At 32.1% G+C, this 19264-nt stretch overlaps 1 long non-coding RNA gene across 1 annotated transcript; it reads left to right on the top strand.

Annotated features, from left to right (window-relative positions):
• The first annotated feature begins 200 nt into the window (after nt 1-200).
• On the top strand, nt 201-18024 carry LOC127710192 (uncharacterized). The gene is made up of 3 exons (XR_007986033.1): nt 201-426; nt 14344-14586; nt 17513-18024. It is a non-coding gene; the product is annotated as an uncharacterized LOC127710192 (long non-coding RNA).
• Nucleotides 18025-19264: the final 1240 nt, after the last annotated feature.

Consider the following 19264-nt stretch of genomic DNA (forward strand, 5'->3'; position numbering starts at 1 on the left):
CATTAGAGAAAAATGGCATAAAACAATAAAGAATACAGAAATGATGGATCCCTATCAACACCCTTATAAGTCTTAAAAAACTTTGCCGAAGTTTGTTTAATCATAATTTAACGGAATATGCTATAATGTTTTAATCAGTGAATGATTTTGAATATTGGTGGTTTTAATGGATTTTATTTTATATGCACACTGTAGATACATTGGAAGTTGCTAGGAACAAACAAACCAAGCAGTCAAGTAATTCGGACCCATTTTACAGACTTTCTAAAAAAGTGGTGGATGGAGATTACACACAGTGGATGACATCGTCAGTAGAATTTTGCTCAGAAACAAATGTTGGAAATGAACCTTCGTGGTGGGCAGTAGATCTTGGTGCAATTTATGAAATCAGCAACGTAGTTATCTTTGGCAGGAGTGACTGTTGTGGTATGTTTTACATATCTACGGATGCAGTTAGACAAACCTACCGTTACATACAGAATAAGTAGGATTTCGCAAACAAATTAAAATTTGGATATAGAGATTCGAAAAAAAAAATATCGCAATTATAGTTGATTGATATATTGAATGATTGATTGTTAAAAGATCAATCATGGTCTCCAATCTTGACAAAATGATCACCTCATTAAGTATATAACCGTTAAAGCATCGACAATATGTATAACTAGAGAGAAAAGAACTAATGGACATTGACAATTCATCTCTTTCTGCATAGTTTATATAGACTTTTTTATAACTTAATATTATCATATATATTAAACAGACTGAATCAGTTTAAATTAAAAGTGAGCACAAAACGTAAGCAGGGTTTCGTATTTTGTTGACTGTATTATGCGTCCGTGTACATTAACGCCAAACATTTGTCATTTTAAAATGAAAAATAAATTTTGCAAAATGCTCTGCAACTTTTGAAGTAAATTGGTTTTAAAAAATGTAACAAAAATCTATTGAAGTCACTTTTGAAAAACCATTTTCTCTATGAGATTTGAAATTTGTTATTTTCATGAGATTATATTTTTGATTTCACGAAGATATTGAAACAAAAAACAATAAGTTTGTGTTAAAAATGATTTTATTTTGTCAAAAGTTTAAATATATTAAAACATTTGTATTTGCTTGTTTTAGAAAACAAAACAAATTTCAATCTCATTCATAAAGGCAAATATTGAAATTGCTGACCTTAAGCATTTTTCAATTTCACTTACAATATTGAAAAATGAAAAATGCTCTAACGTGGAGCATTTTTCAATTTGGCTTACAATATTGAAAAATGAAAAATGCTCTAACGTGGAGCATTTTTCAATTTGACTTCAAATATTGAAAAATGAAAAATGCTCCAACGTGGAGCATTTTTCAATTTGACGTTTGATATTGAAAAATGAAAAATGCTCCAATATGGAGCATTTTTCATTTTTCATTTTACTGTGCAATATTCAAATTTGAAAAATGTTCCCATCTGCTTCATTATTTAAATGTCTAATAATGAGAACGAAATGTAATTTGTTTCAATATAAGTGTTTTAAATGTTTAAATTGTTGACACTATTTATTAAATGTTTTACTATTTCCGTTTTCCTTTTTTCTTGTTTTAAGCGCAATATCTTGAAGATCTTTTTATGGTGTATATGTGTGAACTATGTGTGGTATCAACTAATTCCGAACAAGAATGATACACTGACAAGTACGATAATGACCACAAAAAAAAAATCATTCTGTCTTGTTATCTATATATCTAGCTGTCTTTGTAGCTACATGTATATATCTATCTTTCGATCTATCAATCTGTAATTCATTGTATCTATCTATCTGTCTATCTATCTGACTTTTGTTTATCTTTGTCTTTTCTTTCTTTGAATTGTCGGGGTTGAAATCTTTAATTAAGTTCTCTCGAAGTAAAGAAGAAGTCACTTGTTTACATGTACATGTTGAAAGAATGTTTTAGACCATCATTGTTTGATTCAACAAATGATACTTGACGGAAGAACACACCAAGACATTTCTCAACACTTGACTTCTTTAGGAATCAAGCATGCATCAGCGCGAACAATAAGCTTTTTATGTTCTGAAAATGGAATTACTAGGCGATGCGGAGTAGACGAAGGAGCATTAAACCATATCGTGACTGAATGTGTCAAACATGTAAGAAAAGAAGGGAAAATATTAGAATATTAGATATTGTCCATGTCAGTTTCTGTGCATGTTCAAGGAGGAAGGTTCGCGGGTGGAGTGGGGGTGGGGAGGGTTGGGTGTAGATGTTATATTATTCTGATCACTGCGCTAGTATTTCTTTTCAAATTTTCAAATTTGTATATTTGTATACGGAAATTTTCTGCATTGTACAGCATTTCCTAATTTTTATTCTATTTAATACAAACTTGTTATTATCAAGCTTATAATATTCCCAATTCTCTGTCGCAGAATATCAAATAAGCATCATCTTATAAAAGAAAATATGAATTTAATTTACATGCATGTATGTGTGGTAAATGTATATTTCGAAGGACGAATGACTTCTTATAGCAAAGAATATGATATTATCATAATTATGTGAATAGTATTTCAACAAACATAATACAGTTCCCATGAAGTTCTGTTTTATGTACATTCTATTATCTTTTATTTAATATGATTTTACATCTTTAATATGTGAAAGCAAAACGAGTATTATAGGACAAATATGTCGACACAAAAAAAAAATGGGTCTCAGTCAGTGACGATCTTCTTTTGAAATAAAAAAAAAGTAAAAAAAAAAAACCAGATCGACGCAGATCGACACAAACGTATTCCAAACCATATACATCATGTACATGGAACATATACTAGTAGTTACATTTAAAACATGATGTGCGCATAGGGTGTGTTAATTTCAGGTTGGACCCACATACGGTCGGAAAATGATGACAGGCCATTTATCAAGCAAAGGAATCAACGTGTCTGAGGCTAGAGTTGGTAAAGCATTTTGGTAAAGCATTAGCGACAGTTAATCCTCGCTACCATCATTTACAACAGCAGGTATAGGAAATAATTCATATTACAATTATCATATGCTGGGTTTGACTTAAGTTCGTGGTGATTCAAAACTCTTGTTCCTTCTTCTCAGATGGTTAAGTGATGAAACCCCGGCGTTCATAACACTCTCCAAATCACACAATATTTTTAAGATATAACATGTAAACCTAATTTCAGATTTATTGATTTGTTTTATTTTACCTCCTCATTTATTCCTTTTAAATTGAAATTTGAATGCTTCCTTTCATAGTTTTATTAGGACATTCATCTACATGTAGGTCACCAACGGAAATACATAGTGTTTCAACTTCTGCAATGATGACAGCGTATTATGCACATGGTCGACGCTTTAACAAAGCCAAGAAGTATTGGACGACATCAAAAGTTCAATGTAGGATAAAAAACTTAATTCACATAGTTTTTTCACTGACACCCCCCCCCCTCCCCCCCCCCCTTCTTAACTTAATTTGGGAAAAATTGATTGTAAAATATGGATATAGGTAAAATCGATTTAGATAAACAAAACTCGCAGCAATTTTACTTATTCTGTACCTGCCTACTAATATCCCAAGCTATTTATTTGTATGAATGTATTACAGTTGTGGTCCTTATTCAATTTGCTGTCAGTCATAACTTTTTTTTTCATCGTTTTATAATAATTTTGACCGTGTTTTTTTCTTTTTCTTTTATTGTTTCGATTTTTGGTTTTGTTCGTGCTAATTTCCTATAATAATGATGGGGGAGGGGAGATAGGAGGGGTCCTGATCCTGAAATCCCGGGCTTAAAAACATGAAATCCCGAGGTCCCGAATTTAAAGAAATTTAAATCCCGACATCCCGAAATTCGAAAAAGGAATTCCCGGATCCCGAAAGGATCAATCCCGAAATCCCGAGCTTAAAAACACCCCATCCCGACGTCCCGCGTCCCGAAAAAGGTCCTGCCCCCCTCAATGATGATAACAAACTAAAATTTATAATTAGTTTACTTCGCTTCCTCTACCTAGTATTTGTTTAGCAACCAACATCAATCAATCCAGCTCTTAATTATTTGTAACAAACGTATATAATGGTCCTTTCATATTTTTTATAATTATCATTTCTCTGCAGGGAACGATGTTTTGGAATATTGTTTCATATCATTTTGTAATACGCTTACGGAAATATAATTGTGCAAGGTTTAACTTAATTTAAGAGTAATGGAACTTTAATCACTGTAAGGTAAAATCAACTGTTTCATACTAATTACTTTCCCCTGAATTATAAATAAAAAAAAACTTTCCTTTCTGTTGTCAGAATAGGAACGAGAATTGGGCAAAGAGACAACAACCCGACCAAAAAGCAAAATCAGCCCAAGGCCACTAGTGGGTCTTCAATACAGCGAGAAAATCCCGAACACGGAGTCGTGCTCCAGCTGTACCCTTTACACAAATGTGTACTACATGTAGTTCATCGAAAATGGACGTCACATTAAATTCCGAAACATATTAATAAACCTAAATAAAAAAAAATTATATACAAAACGAACTAAGGCTACATAGCAAGATAATCACACCAGCTTCTTCTTTTATATTCTATTATAGTACTTAACTTATTAATAAGTAGTTTGTGCAAGCGAATGTACTTCCGGTGGGACTTTCAAAATTAACTTGATAGTTGCTTAAGGTATATCATCTTTTCAAACGATTCGGAAGTTGACATATTAATATATGTATAGAGACACCCGTCTTCTGTTGAATACAATATAAGTGCTTCCCAAGAGACTTTTGGTTATGTGTTTCGTTGGGTTGTTATTTCGCTGCCGTGTAAGCGACATCTTTTTCTGTTCATATCAGTATATATCAGATTGTCGTGTTGCGATGTAATTGAAAATAGGTAGAAGAGAATTATAAAGCCATAGTTTTAATAGAGATTCTGCTGAGAATACTAACTTACAGAAAAAATTAATAAAAAATTAACTGTCGATATATTTGATACATAATTGATTTTTAATCCGAACAGGTGTCGATAATAAAATTACAGTAATTTTTTGGGCAAAATCCATTGCAAGTGTACTGACTGATTTTGTAGGCTCAGACACATGATGGTTTATAGGTTGTTATTCGCTTTGAACTAACTATCACAAACTTCGAGCACGCTTGTATCTGTACTATGTGTGTTTAGCCTTTTTTTATAACTTGTTTCTTGGTTTTTATACGCCCGTCTAAGACGAGACGTATTATGGTATACCGTTGTCTGTCGGTCCGTCGTCCACACTTCGGACAATTAATAAAAAACGCTTCCAGCAACTTTTATGAAATTTTGTTGAATTGTTTATATCTGTTGACGTAAGCGCCCTATCGATTTTTATAAATTTCAAATTTTTCGTTTCCATGTTATGAAGTTTTATCCTTAAAAAAAGGGGGAATTTCCAGTTTTCGGACAATAACTCAAAAATGCTTCCATCAACTTTAATGAAACTTTGGAGGATTGTTTATATCTATTGACGTATGCTCCTTTTAGATTTTTATAAATTGCAGATTTTACGTTTCCGTGTTATGAACTTTTATGCTTAAAAAAGGGGGGATTTTCCAGTTTTCGGACAATCACTTATAAACACTTTCACAAAATTTTATGAAACTTTGGTGAAATGTTTATATCTGTTGACTTAAGCTACCTTTCATTTTTTATAAATTTCAGATTTTACGTATTTCAGTTATGAATTTTTATATTGAAAAAATGGGGATTTTTCCAGTTTTTGTACAATAACTCAAAAACATTTTTTCCAACTTTTATGAAACATTTACATTTTTGGTGTTATGCAGTCTTATTCTTAAAAAAGATTAGGCTTTTTTTCCAGTTTTTCGGATAATAAATCAAAAATACTTTCAGCAGTATATGATGAAACTATGGTGACTTGTTTATATCTATTGAACTAAGTACCCGTTTGTTTTTTATATAATTTCTGATTTGATATTGTACAGTTGTGGAATTTTTCCTCTGAAAAAAATGTCGGAAACGGCCAAGAAAATTTATTCGTTGAAAAAAATCATTTAAAGCATAAAGACAATCTAAAAGGGCAACGAGCGTATCATGCGCTTATAGCGCAGCTCTTTATTTATTTATTTGATGAGTCAAGTCTTTTCAACTGATTTTATAAGAAGTTTTATAATATGCTGTTTATCACTGTTCAATGTTAAGGGGATGGTTGTGCACCTAAAACGAGTTTAATCACTACGAGTTCTATATATGCGCCGTAAAATTATTTTTTCTCGAATGAATTGAATTGTTATAAATTTTTCATTTTGGAATCTTTTGAAGCTTGCTATGCGGTATTGGTTTTCCTCAATGTTGTAAACTGTACTATGAATTATACTTAACACCTCATCATCATTTAATGTCTGGTGGAAAAAATTGTTTCTCTGGCAATCATACCACATCTTTTATTTATAAACTTATGAATAAAACAAACACTAGTATTCGTCAGTTCAGTTACAAAGCACGCCATTCACGAATTGAGTAAATGAATGCATGGAAAGCGCAGCGTTATATATTTTCATGTGCCATGCGTAGCTATACATATGTGAATTTTTATAAATGTACATGTATCAATTGGTGATGCTTTTTGTACTTGCTAAAGGGGAAACTAAGAAAAAATAAGAAAGCAACGTTTCTTCGGTATTGATTATGTTTATTGATTGCGTTACGATCAATAACAATAATAACAACAGATAAAATTACTGAACAATAAGTGATATATATCAGTCAGCGGGCATCCTTAATAAAAAAATTTGGAGCCGGCAGATTTTTAGAGGAATAATATATATATATATATATATATATATACAAGTCTTGAAAACAATGTTCAAACCTATGATTGCGTTGGATAAAAACCGCAATTTTAAACGTGTGCATGCAAAACAAATTTCTTAGTAAAGGGGTCTAAATACAGCACAAACAACATTTTCCAAAAGACTAAAAAAGTGACAAAGTCTATTTTAACAAAACGCATTTGACTAGCAGGTCGAACAACAGATGTTCTTAAACCCTGCTGACTGCCATTGGCGATAGCCAAATGAAATGATCACCAGATGTAACAAAATGGATCTTAAATATTAATTTAATATCAAACAGAAACAATAAACTCGCGGAAAAGATGGTATACCGCAAACAAAAGGTGCAAAATACATATAATTTGTATCATTGAAAAAAGGTTCTCAGATAACAAATAAGGAAATGATAGTAATAATAAATTCAGTTCATTCACAGCGGCAGATCCATAAATTTTTATAGGCCAACAATGTTAGATCTAAATTAACATTGTTGGGCTGATGTTTAGACGAAATTTATACAAAAGTGTGGTATTTTGAGCCTTTTATCACCATCGCTGCTGGTGATCCGATGGATACAATGTGTCGCAGAGCTGTCACTGGTTCAAACGAGTTTATAGATACATCACTGAAGAGACATTAATTGTCGAAATCCGGATATGGTGTACAAATTTTTGCACCTCATGTTTGTGGTATACCATCTGTCCCGCAAGTTTATTGTTTTCTGTTTGGTATCAAATTAATATAAAGATCCATGTTGTTACATCTTGTGATAAATTTATTTGAGAACATTCGACAATCGTCAATGACAGTCAGTAGGGTTTAAGAACATTGGTTGTTCCATCTGTTAGTCAAATGGGTTTTGTAACAAATATACTTTTTCACTTTATTTGGTCTTTTTGAAGAAAAAAAATGTTGTTTGTGCTGTATTTTGACCCCTCTACCACAATTTCGTTCTACATGCACACGTATAAAAACTTCGGTTTTTAATCCAACGCAATCGTTGTTTTCAATTTGGACTTGCATATAAGTATGTCTAAACCAGTGAAAACTCTGCAACAGATTTTATCCACCGGATCACCAGCAGTGATGATGATACAAGGCTGACAGTATATTCTGTATATATAATTCGTCTATACATCAGCCCAACAATATTGGATCTTTTTTTTTTTGCGAAAGCAAAGGAGTAGGTTCGGTAAGGGCCGATTTTGGCCTCAAATTCAGGTTCATATGACGAAGAATTTTGGACACTTTTTGAACACTAAAGTGTCTATTTCAGTTGATTCTATTAGTTTATGTGAAAGATTTTAACTGATTTAGTCATTAAAAACGCTCCGATTCAAGCTTAAATATGAAAAATATATCAAATATGCCAAAAATGTCACTTTTCAGATGGTTTTTGTCAAAATTGAAAGTGGCCGCATCCGTGTTCATCCTCAACCTTTATATATGTTATGCATTTTCATTAAATACAACTTACATTTCAATATTAAGAATGAACACAAATGCGGCCACTTTCATTTTAGACGGAAATCTTCTAAAATTTAACTTAAATGCTAAAATTGTGAAGATTTCAGTAATTTAGCCTGACTAAAGGATGCTAGTACCCGATATATGTGCATTGTATTGTCAAAAACAGCCCATATATATGTAGCAGAAGCATTCTTCTTACCAATAAATAACTTAAAGTTTACATTTTAACAATTTTGTAAAACTGCTATATTTTGGGGCCAAAAAGGGGTCTTACTGGACCTACTCCTTTACAGATCTAAAATTGACATAACTCAATAAAGCTTAATTACATTGCGTAAATGAATCTTGCAAGAAGCTCTCGAAGTGGGATATAGAGAGGGGGTGATGTTGAGGTTACAAAAAGGGGATGTTGGATATAGGATTATAAAAAGTGGGGTAATGAAATCAAGGGGACAACAAAGGTGGGATCTGGAGAAAAACAGAGGAATTTAAGAAAAGGAGCACACCGAGGCACTCCGACCTCATTCACGTGAATGAAATAAAATTCCATCTGGAATGTCGGAATAAGATGTTAGTGTTGTTTACTTTTTTTTTAGGGGGAGGGGGGGGGGGGGAGTGGAGGGGCGGGTCTTATAGAAAGATCTCCCACCTCTCACTGGAAATATGGATAATTTTATGTCAAGGGTTTTATAATTCTCCCTGACAGCTTCAGACATAATAATTTTGTACCTTCTATTTTTTTAAATGGACAAAATCCTTTACTAGTATGTTAACTTAAAAGGCATGAGTCAAACACTACCCGAGTTTGTTTTACAAGTATTTGCTTCCCTCTTTTTACAATATAAAGGCATAGATGAAGTAATAAAAACGGAATATATATGATTTTTTTTATAATTATTCGTTATCCACATTGGACTATATACTAGTATAAAGAAAAAAAAAACAATTTCAATTACCAGTAACCAGATTGTGCTCTAACAATAAAGCTTACAAAACATTGATTTTTAAATGCCCATATATATAATTTGCTACCCCGCTGGAACTGCTGGAGACAATATTATGTATGCACACGCAAATAGTGCCATACGCATTGTATTGGCCGAACAAATAGTCCTGGGTACTATTCGTTCGGCTAGCCGAACAAATAGCAACTGCGAATTTTCTGCATCTTTCCATTCTCAAAATCAACGGGGATAATCTAGGAATTGCGATATTGATATACTAATTCCTGGAAGTTCAGTAACGAAGAAAGTAATTTGCGAAGTTGTACCATTATTCATCAAATATCCACATGAATGACTCCCAAAAAAATAAGAAAATTGCATCTGCATATTATCTTCAGAATTTTTATGGTTGTTATAAGGTCAAAAGTAGAACGTGCATATGAATTACTGATCGGAGTATTTTATGTGACATCTCGTATCCAAGATCACTCCCAGTGTTGTGAAAAAATTACTGGCAGACTTATAACCGCGAAATATGTAGCTAGACTTTGGAATAATCCCCCGACTTGCGGAAACTACAACTTGTGTGGACACTATGTTCATGATACACGTTACCATCAAATTAGTATGTGCACAGAACTTCAAACACACTTGCTATATAAAAGATTTCTAGTATCAGAAATGACCAGTGACAATTTCGTATACACACTGCTTTCGAAATCAGACGAGGACGTGTCTTGCTTTCTGTTTGGCAATCAGGAAGCTCTCTTAGACTTGTTAACACCAGAGCATTTTTTGGAAGTATTTAACGAAGGAAATAATGTACGGATGTAATGCCATACAAATCGTAAAATTGAGAATGTAAATGAGAATGTGTGCCTGTATATAATGCAAATGAATTGGTATTTGTTTTTAAATAATATAAAAATAAGATGTGGTGTAATTACAAATTAGACCACAATCAGCCACAGTTTTATTAGGTAGATCGAGTGGTTTTTTATCTTCTGAGCGTCCGTTCTGGTCATATTGAACAAAAATTTTGTGTTTATGAGAGTAAGGAGATAACGCGTGTAACTAACGACGCACGTTTTTTTGTCCCAAATTCCTCTGGAGGCGTGCAAAACGTTTACTTTGCCTTAAATAGAGAAATATGAAGTTTTTAGTTTTAATCTTGGGAAATAACAATTACATAATAATCCTGTCTTCCACATTCTCCCCCCTAAGACAAACAATAAATTTCATAAATAAAGTCTGCAAAATGTATCTGTACCAATAAATACGCAAACTGCAAAGTTCAAATAAAATAATTATGAATAATTTGTAATAATCAAACATTAAATCAGATATATATACATATCAGGTAAAGTTAAATACAGTAACGAAGCTGTTCAAGGAAGACCAAAACATCAATCTGCTACCCTCCTACTCCTTTAAATAAAATAATTGTATATATATGCATTAACATTTGACAATCAAATTTAACAAAAGTCTATCAACGTTTATCAGATTTAATGTCTTTAAGACGGGTACTTTGTGTCTTCTTGGTAAAGGTCTTCAAATTCAGTTTTATATCAGATACATATGTATTATAACGGCACATCTAATGTTGATATCCATGAAAAGTTGCAATGACCACCTTTTTTATGCAAGATTCTGAAAAGTGAATTGGACGATGCCCAAATTTTATGCAAGCTTCTATATATAATGGATCTGTATAGGCTAATAGTGTTCCTTACTTCAAGCTTATTTACTCTATTGGTTTCTGCCATCACTAACAGAAATCAGACTTCCATAAACTCTCTAAATACTAAATATTTAGATAGCGATCACAAACAAGCAACAACTCATAAAACAAACCAATTCCTACTAAAACTACTTAACAGTCTACACTTCAAACTACACAGATCAGCCGTACAATATGTTTCTATACAAACATATAACAACATGCGATGTATGAGACGCACAGCATCCTTCGCTTGGACAAAACAAACAGCAAACATTGAGAAGTGTAACATCTCTGAGTACATTGAAATAACCTTAAAGTAAAACTGTATATATACAACACAATCTAACAACAAACATTGATCAAAGGTAACACAATCTGAAATTTAAAATTTGTGATTCAAATCGTTCTTTACTATTCCGTCTATTTTTGAAAATTTCACTTCACTAATGTCTGTCTGCAGACCTTTCATCTCTAGCATGAAATCTGAAATAAATATTTGGACACCTAGACATGACATAACATAACTAATGACAATTAAAACATTTCCTAGGTTTACTTTCCCTACGTGATCTTAATCGCCTCCTCAATATATCAATTTAGATTTAAAATCTGTTATAAACAGCTTTCTTGCTCATCAATAGTTTCTGAATCACAAGAAAAATGAACAGCTTCATGCTCAATAGCCTGTGATAAAGCTTCACCTAAACTCTAAGGGTGCTTAAAATTGACAAATCTAGCCATCTCAATATTCAAACATGATGTAAATAATTCATTGAAATACACATCTAAGTCTGAATAATTATCAGGATAAGTGATATGAGCTAGTATCTTAAAACGCTAACCAAATTCATATTTTTCCCCCCTTTTCCTTCAAACTACAAACTCGTAGTTGAAATTTAAAATAGGACACCCTCTTCTTTAGATTGAACCTCGGAATAATTATTTTTTCAAGCAGTCATAATCATATCAATTACTCTTTTGTTTCGGGTAAGGGTGAAGATTGGTACCTATTAAACATGTAAACCGGCTACATTTGTTTGCACCTCTCCTACATGTAAGTCAGTAACCTAATGTTCATTGTTGTCGTATGTTGATGTGGTTCATAAGTGTTTCTCGTTTTGTATATAGATTAGACCGTTGTTTTTCCCGTTTGAATAGTTTTACACTAGTCATTTTGGGGGCACTTTATAGCTTACTGTTCGGTGTAGCCAAGACTCCGTGTTGAAGACCGTACTTTGACCTATAATGGTTTTTATTTTAAAAATTGTGACTTAGAAGGCGAGCTGTTTCATTGACACTCATACCACATCTTCTTATATCTAGAGAAACGTAAACTACCTTCACATTTTAAGTTCATTTTTAACTGAAATGCCACCTCACATTCATTCCAAATCATAGAAAAACTGTCTCAAAATGAACAAAGTAATCAGCAATATCAGTGTTGACAACATCAAATCTATTATGAGTATACATTTAACAAATAAACCATACTATAAAAATAAAATACCACAGGAACAATTATACACCTAAATCTTCAAAACTTGTCTCCTAAAGACAGTCGTATCGAATTCCACCAAGAACTGACTCAAATGCCTGCTTCATTTCTGATTAGTTTTCCCAAAATAATGTGTTTCAGTTAAAAACAGAAAAATTTCTGTAAAATTCAACATCCACCTCGCGGGACCAAAATGTAGCATTGAGATTCGGAGATGTGGACAACAGCTTGTTCTAGTTGTAAACAGAGACGATGGATGCCAAATGTTAAAGCACTATTAGTATCTAAATAGCTAAGTAAATAAAAACCAAAAACAGTGAAAAAATTATATAATTCATTTTATCTAGTTTAGAAATGGAGCATTCAATGACTTCCAAAATAAGCCGTATTTAGAAGGTATATGGCATATTCATCAACCTTATACAGGGAGATTGGGAAAAGAACAGCTTTTATCTTTACACCTTTTCTAGGTTGTCACCGAGGGTATCACCATCCCCGTAGCCAGTGCATGAAAGTACGAAATTTTGTGTTAATAAAGTTTCCTGTTACAATTTAATTAATTTACATTAAAGAATAACTCTCTGGGTTTCGGGTATACTAATTTGTCGTTGAGGGCTTAGAGCACTTTGTTATTCATTTCAGATTTACATTATCCATTAAAAGGCATCTATATAGACGTATTTTCAACAGCAGGCATTCATCTGCCTTCAGCATCCCACAGGTCAATTGCTCAGATCTTATATTAAATGTACATTGACTTTTTAAAGAAGTTTACAAATGATTTGCGACATTGCAAATACTTAACTTGAGAGTAAAAGTAAATGTCTTTATCAATGAATTCAACATACCAATATCTATTTGATTTAACAGATATATAGAAAATATTTAGTTAACCTAAATGTAAATAACAAAATAGGGAAATATAAAATTCATGGTTTTAAACAAGGGAAATAACAATTGCATAATAATCCTGCGCCACATCACAAAATTTTGCTGGTGCGTTGTTGTTCTCCTATCTTTTCGGTGTAAGGTAATACATGTGTATATACGGGTTCACACATACACACATGTGTATTATATTTAAAGCATAAAAACAAAATTTCTAAAGTGTTAACAATGAATGAAAAAATAATTTGATTATCTATTTTCAATATCTTTGATTAAACTGAAAAATGAAAAATGCTCCTCTTTGGAGCATTTTTTATTTTGTCAAACGATTACAAAAATTGAAAAATGCTCCACACAGAAACATTTTCATTTTTGAGAAAATTTTCTAAAAATGAAAATTCAACCAATATGGGGCATTTTTCATTTTTCAATATTTAAAGGCAAATTGAAAAATGCTCCACGTTGGAGCATTTTTCATTTTTCAATTTTTAAAGGCAAATTGAAAAATGCTCCACGTTGGAGCATTTTTCATTTTTCAATTTTTTAAGGCAAATTGAAAAATGCTTAAGGTTAGCAATTTCAATATTTTGTTCTTTAGAAGAAGATTGAAATGTGTTTTTTTCTAAAACAATCAAATTCAAATGTTTTAATTTATTCATACTCTTGATAAGATGAAATCTTTTTAACACAAACTTATCATTACTTTTTATATTATCCTCGTGAAATCAAATAATGTAATCTCATGAAAATTACAAATTTCAAATCTCATAACGAAAATGATTTTTCAGAAGTGACTTCAACAGATTTTTGTTACATTTATCAAACCAATTAACTTTAAAATTTGTAGAGCATTTTTCAAAATCTATTTATTCAGCTTAAAATGAAAAATGTTTGGCGTAAATATACACGGTCTATTATGCTTATCTGTAAGAATTGTTACAATTTCCTTTTTTTTCTCCATTTTTTCTCGTCTTCACTTCAAATTCAATTTTAATTTAATTTAGATGAGCGACTTTCGAATTTTAGCATTGAGGTAATAAGGCCATGCAGCAGAAACAACAGTGATTGGTTTGAGGACAGCGTAATCGAAGTCTGTTATTTTCAGGAAGCACCAACTACAATTCTAAATGCTTCGTGACGTAAAAGGATATTTGGACAGTATGTTCGCATACGACTTAGTAATCCAAATTATTTAGCACTGTGTGAAGTTGAAGTACATGGAACATTCATTGGTTTTCTACAGACAGGTTAGTCTTCATAAACATTATTTTTCATTCAATCATTTTGAATAATGTTCCAATGCAATAGCTTATATTGTTTAAACAATTTTATTTTACATTGAATCTTTGCGAGTTTTGAGATCCATTCAGCTGCATCCTATTGATAGCTGTAATGAACATGTTTTATAACTTGTTGAAGGTTAACGATATGTAAATTGCCATGGTAGGGTTTGTGTGTAAATTTAAGTGATTAAAACCTCCACATTCGATAACTGCATATGATATATGATAAAAAATGACATTTTTTGTAATATTTACTATAGTACAGACACCGAAAGTATGAAAAACTAAGATAAGCACTTCTATTACCTTGAATCATTCCCATCTTCACCCATACCCGATTTATTTTGATATTGTTATACGATTATCAGTAGGTAGTTATATAAAATTGAGAACGGAAATGGGAAATATGTCAAAGAGACAGCAACCCGACAAAAGAGCAGATAACAGCCAAAGGCCACCAATGGGTCTTCAACGCAGCGAGAAAATCCCGCACCCGGAGGTTGGCCTCAGCTGGCCCCTAAATAAACATGTGTACTAGTTCAGTGAAAATGGACGTCATACTAAACTCCAAAACATATAAATGAACTAATATTAAAAAAACATACAAGACTAGGCCAGAGGCTCCTAGCTTGGTACAGGCGCAAAAATGCGGCGGGGTTAAACATGTTTTGTGAGGTCTCAATCCTCCCCCTATACCTCTAGCCAATGTAGAATAAAGAAACACACAGCAATACGCACAGTAAAACTCAGTTTAATGGAAGTCCGAGTCCGATGTTAGAATAGGTAACAAAAGAAACTAAGCAAAATGACAATGATACATAAATAAACAAATGACTACTCTCAGTTACTGACATGCCATATTATATTGAATGTTTGCAATATTTAAAGCTTCCATTTTTGAATTAAGTGTTACAGAAAATAAGGTTTGACCTACTTCACTAGTCACATTCAAGCTTTACTCAATCTGATAGACAAGACAGGACAACGAAAAATCATAACGGAAGCAGGATGAATATATAGAAAAAAGTATTAACAAATATACTGCACTCCAAGGTAAACTAAAAAAGGAGGAAGTTCATAAAACCTGAAAAAATAAAACGTTAGAGTTTATCAAACAACACATCTGTCTTATTCCTGACTTGGTATAGGTACTAGTATTTCCCCGATGAACATAGTGAGAAAAACCTGGTTGCATAGCTATCTATAGCTCCCACTTGTATGACAGTTGTTTATAGTTCAGTCATATCAACAAAATTGGCTAGGCAACCCAAACAAATATAATTTGTTACTGCTACAGAAATTGTGATTCTGCAGCCAAAACTTTACAGACATACAAAACAACTATAGATAATTTTAAAATCTTTTGGATTCAAATATGTGTTGCTTGGGAAGTGGGAAAGTTTTCCCGTTACGACAACATAGCAGTTTATAATAGGTGTATCGCCATATTCATTTAAATCAATTTGTCTTTCGTTTAACGATTCCTTAGAAATAAAAAAATAAAAAATAAAACAAAACAATGGTTATTTTTGAAATCGCAAATCCAGTTTTGGGGCCCTTTATAGCTTACTGTTCGGTGTGAGCCAAGGCTCCGTGTTGAAGACCGTACTGTGACCTATTATGGTTTACTTTTATAAATTTTTACTTTGATGGAGAGTTGTCTCATTGGCACTCATACCACATCTTCTTATATCTATTGAAAGATACTTAAAGTGTAAAATTGGCCGAAAAGCAAAGTTATTACTAGTTTGCTGTACTTCTTTTATAATTTAAACATTTAAGCGACGATTTTCTTTAAAGGATATATACTTACCCCTATCTTCAGTATGTCATGCAAGTGATTTTGTAAGCAGTTTGCTCATTTATAAAAGTAATGGATATCACCCTAATGGTCTTCATTTGAACTATTAAGGTATTGATGTACTATAAGAAAATCAGAAAATAATAAGGTTTTATACCGGGGAAATTTGTTGACATGATTCTGGACAGGAATTCGTTTTAAAGAATATACACAAAATCATCATTCAAAAAAACAACAAGCACAGGTTGGCAAATGTTTGAATCGACATAACCCATACCTTCTGGTAAAATAAGGAGATGTGATAGGATTGGTAATGAGACATCTATCCGCCAAAGTTCAAATGAAGTAAATGTAAGAAACTATAGGTAACTGCTCGTCCTTCAACAATGAGCACAACCCGTACCAGGAATGTCCAAAGGTCAATAACCTGATAGCGGGATACATAAATACTGAGTCACGTCAAAAGTCATATGACAGTAAAAACATAATAGCACGAATACAAATAAAGGGAAAACAGTAACAGCACGAAGATATAAAGAAGAGAGAACTACTGACCTTCTGCAAGACACTTGGAAATAATTGTCAAATAGGATTAGAATCGAAAACACCTCGTGGCGTACAAAGTTTGAACTCACAACCTCAGAGTGAACGGGATAGTTTAACTACTTAAACCACCTGTCAACGATGTCCCTTATAACACATGTAACATTCATAAATTAATAGGGAATATATTGTTATAATGGTACGACAATTACACATTGAAATAGTTAGTATGTACTATCGTCCATTTATAAATTTTGAAATTATATAGAAACTAAGGTTTCAACTCCCTGAGGCAAAGTTGACCTTAAATGGATTTGACTATTCATTACAGGTCGTTTTTGGTTATATAGCTTTTTAACTGTTACGGTTCTAATACATCCATGGCTTTCAAATATTTAGATTTGAGAGTTTCTGATAAAAGGTAAATCTAGAAAAGCGCTTCGGACACATGAAGTTTATTACGAGTTATTTTCATTTTCTTTAAAAAACAATATGTCATAAATTTTTAGCATAAGTAATTAATGCACATGTATTGTTACCCAATAGTTACCTTTCCTTATGCCTGTGGATTTCAAGGTCACAGTTATGATGGACATAATAAGACCCTTGGTAGTGCCATTGTCTACAGCGACATTCATTGTACCTACATATGTTCTTACACGAAAGAATGTCATGTTGCAGACTTCAACAAGAAGACCTCGTGTTGTACCTTGATGAAAAAGAAAACTGGATCCAATGTTGTGGCTAAATCTGACCACAACGTTTTTCTAGTCCATTAAACATTTGTCTTTGACGAAGTTGATAATAGTAATGTTTTTTTGCAATTCTGAAAACCCAAAATTTCAAAACAATAAGTAGACCTAAAACTGTAAATGCAAGACGTTTGAAACCCTACTGCAAATATATCATACAGAGTACAAATAAATACTGATGTCTAACAAATTAACGTCTAATTAAATCAACTGGACGTTATTTAGTTTTTTAAAACTTTTTGATTGAATTAAAGACTTGAAAAAATGTCCATGTTTACAGTTTTAAACTTCTGATAGTTAGATTTTGAAATGTTAGTTGTAGATTTTATTAAGTTAAATTAATTAACGCTTATAAAGCCAGCTCTTTGTTGCTTATTATTTATTGGTATTTAATCAATTGTATTTTACGACTCTTTGCGATGACAAAATAAATACAAATTGACCTAAAAGCTTTTCGTTATTTATTGTTGCAATATACCTTGAAGTAGCCACGTATTTCTTCTTATCAAATACGGTTTCATTATTTATTATAGAATTAGGATGATGTAATGTAATATGAAAAATAGATGTGATAAAATGTAGTTTTACAAATCGAAAATCGTAATTTATTCGGGACTTCTTTACTGTTTAAGGAATTTACCCTGTAATTCAGTTTGATTAATTTAATAAAGAATTATTTGATTGATAAGACACGGACATCAATATTTTTAAGGTCTTCAATATACAGTGTTGTAATAATTGGAATAGAGTACAGTTCTTCACTTAATAAATGTATCAAATAATACCACTGTTTTGTCTTATCAAAAAGTTGTCAAATAAATTGAACTGTCTTATCATAAAAGTTGTCAAATAAATTAAACTGACATAATTCATCTTGGTTTGGCAGCAAGTTTGTATTGATATATATTTATGACAAAACAGTTAATGAGATGGAAAATACCAAGATCTCAGATTTTCCTATTCTTGAGTTTACTTTCATATAGATATACAAAAACGTATACATCATTTCTAGTATCAAGATATGGAGTGACATACACCGGTTGATACGAAATTTCAAAACGTTTCCTCTCACGATGGTTTGCTCTTATATGAAAATATCGAGGTTTCTATTTGTGTTCACTTTACGGAAAGTGGAATGTATAATTTTTAAAATACGAAACTAACTGTTAACATAAAAAAAATTAATTCTCGTATTTTTATTAATTTAATTGATTGACCATTTTCAGAACCTATCTTCTGACAAATAAAAATTATGGCAACAGTAGATTACAGATATTAAAAAATTGTCAATCAATAAAGAAGACAAAAATGAATGTCCTAAACAAAAAATGAGGAATCGCAAGGAGCGAGACCATGTGCGTCGACCAGGTAAGCGTCTTTTGCAATGCATGCATCATTATCCATGTCCCAATCGGGAATATGTCACAATTGATTAAATTAAAGATCCGACGAAGACGAATATTCTGGTATCTTAAGATTGTTAAAATATCTAAGACATGTCGCTAGTGGGTTGAGACTCCAACACTTATGAGATTTTTTCCGAGCG

Source organism: Mytilus californianus, unplaced genomic scaffold (genome assembly GCF_021869535.1).
Source record: "Mytilus californianus isolate M0D057914Y unplaced genomic scaffold, xbMytCali1.0.p SCAF_7, whole genome shotgun sequence".
Lineage (NCBI taxonomy): Eukaryota > Metazoa > Mollusca > Bivalvia > Mytilida > Mytilidae > Mytilus > Mytilus californianus.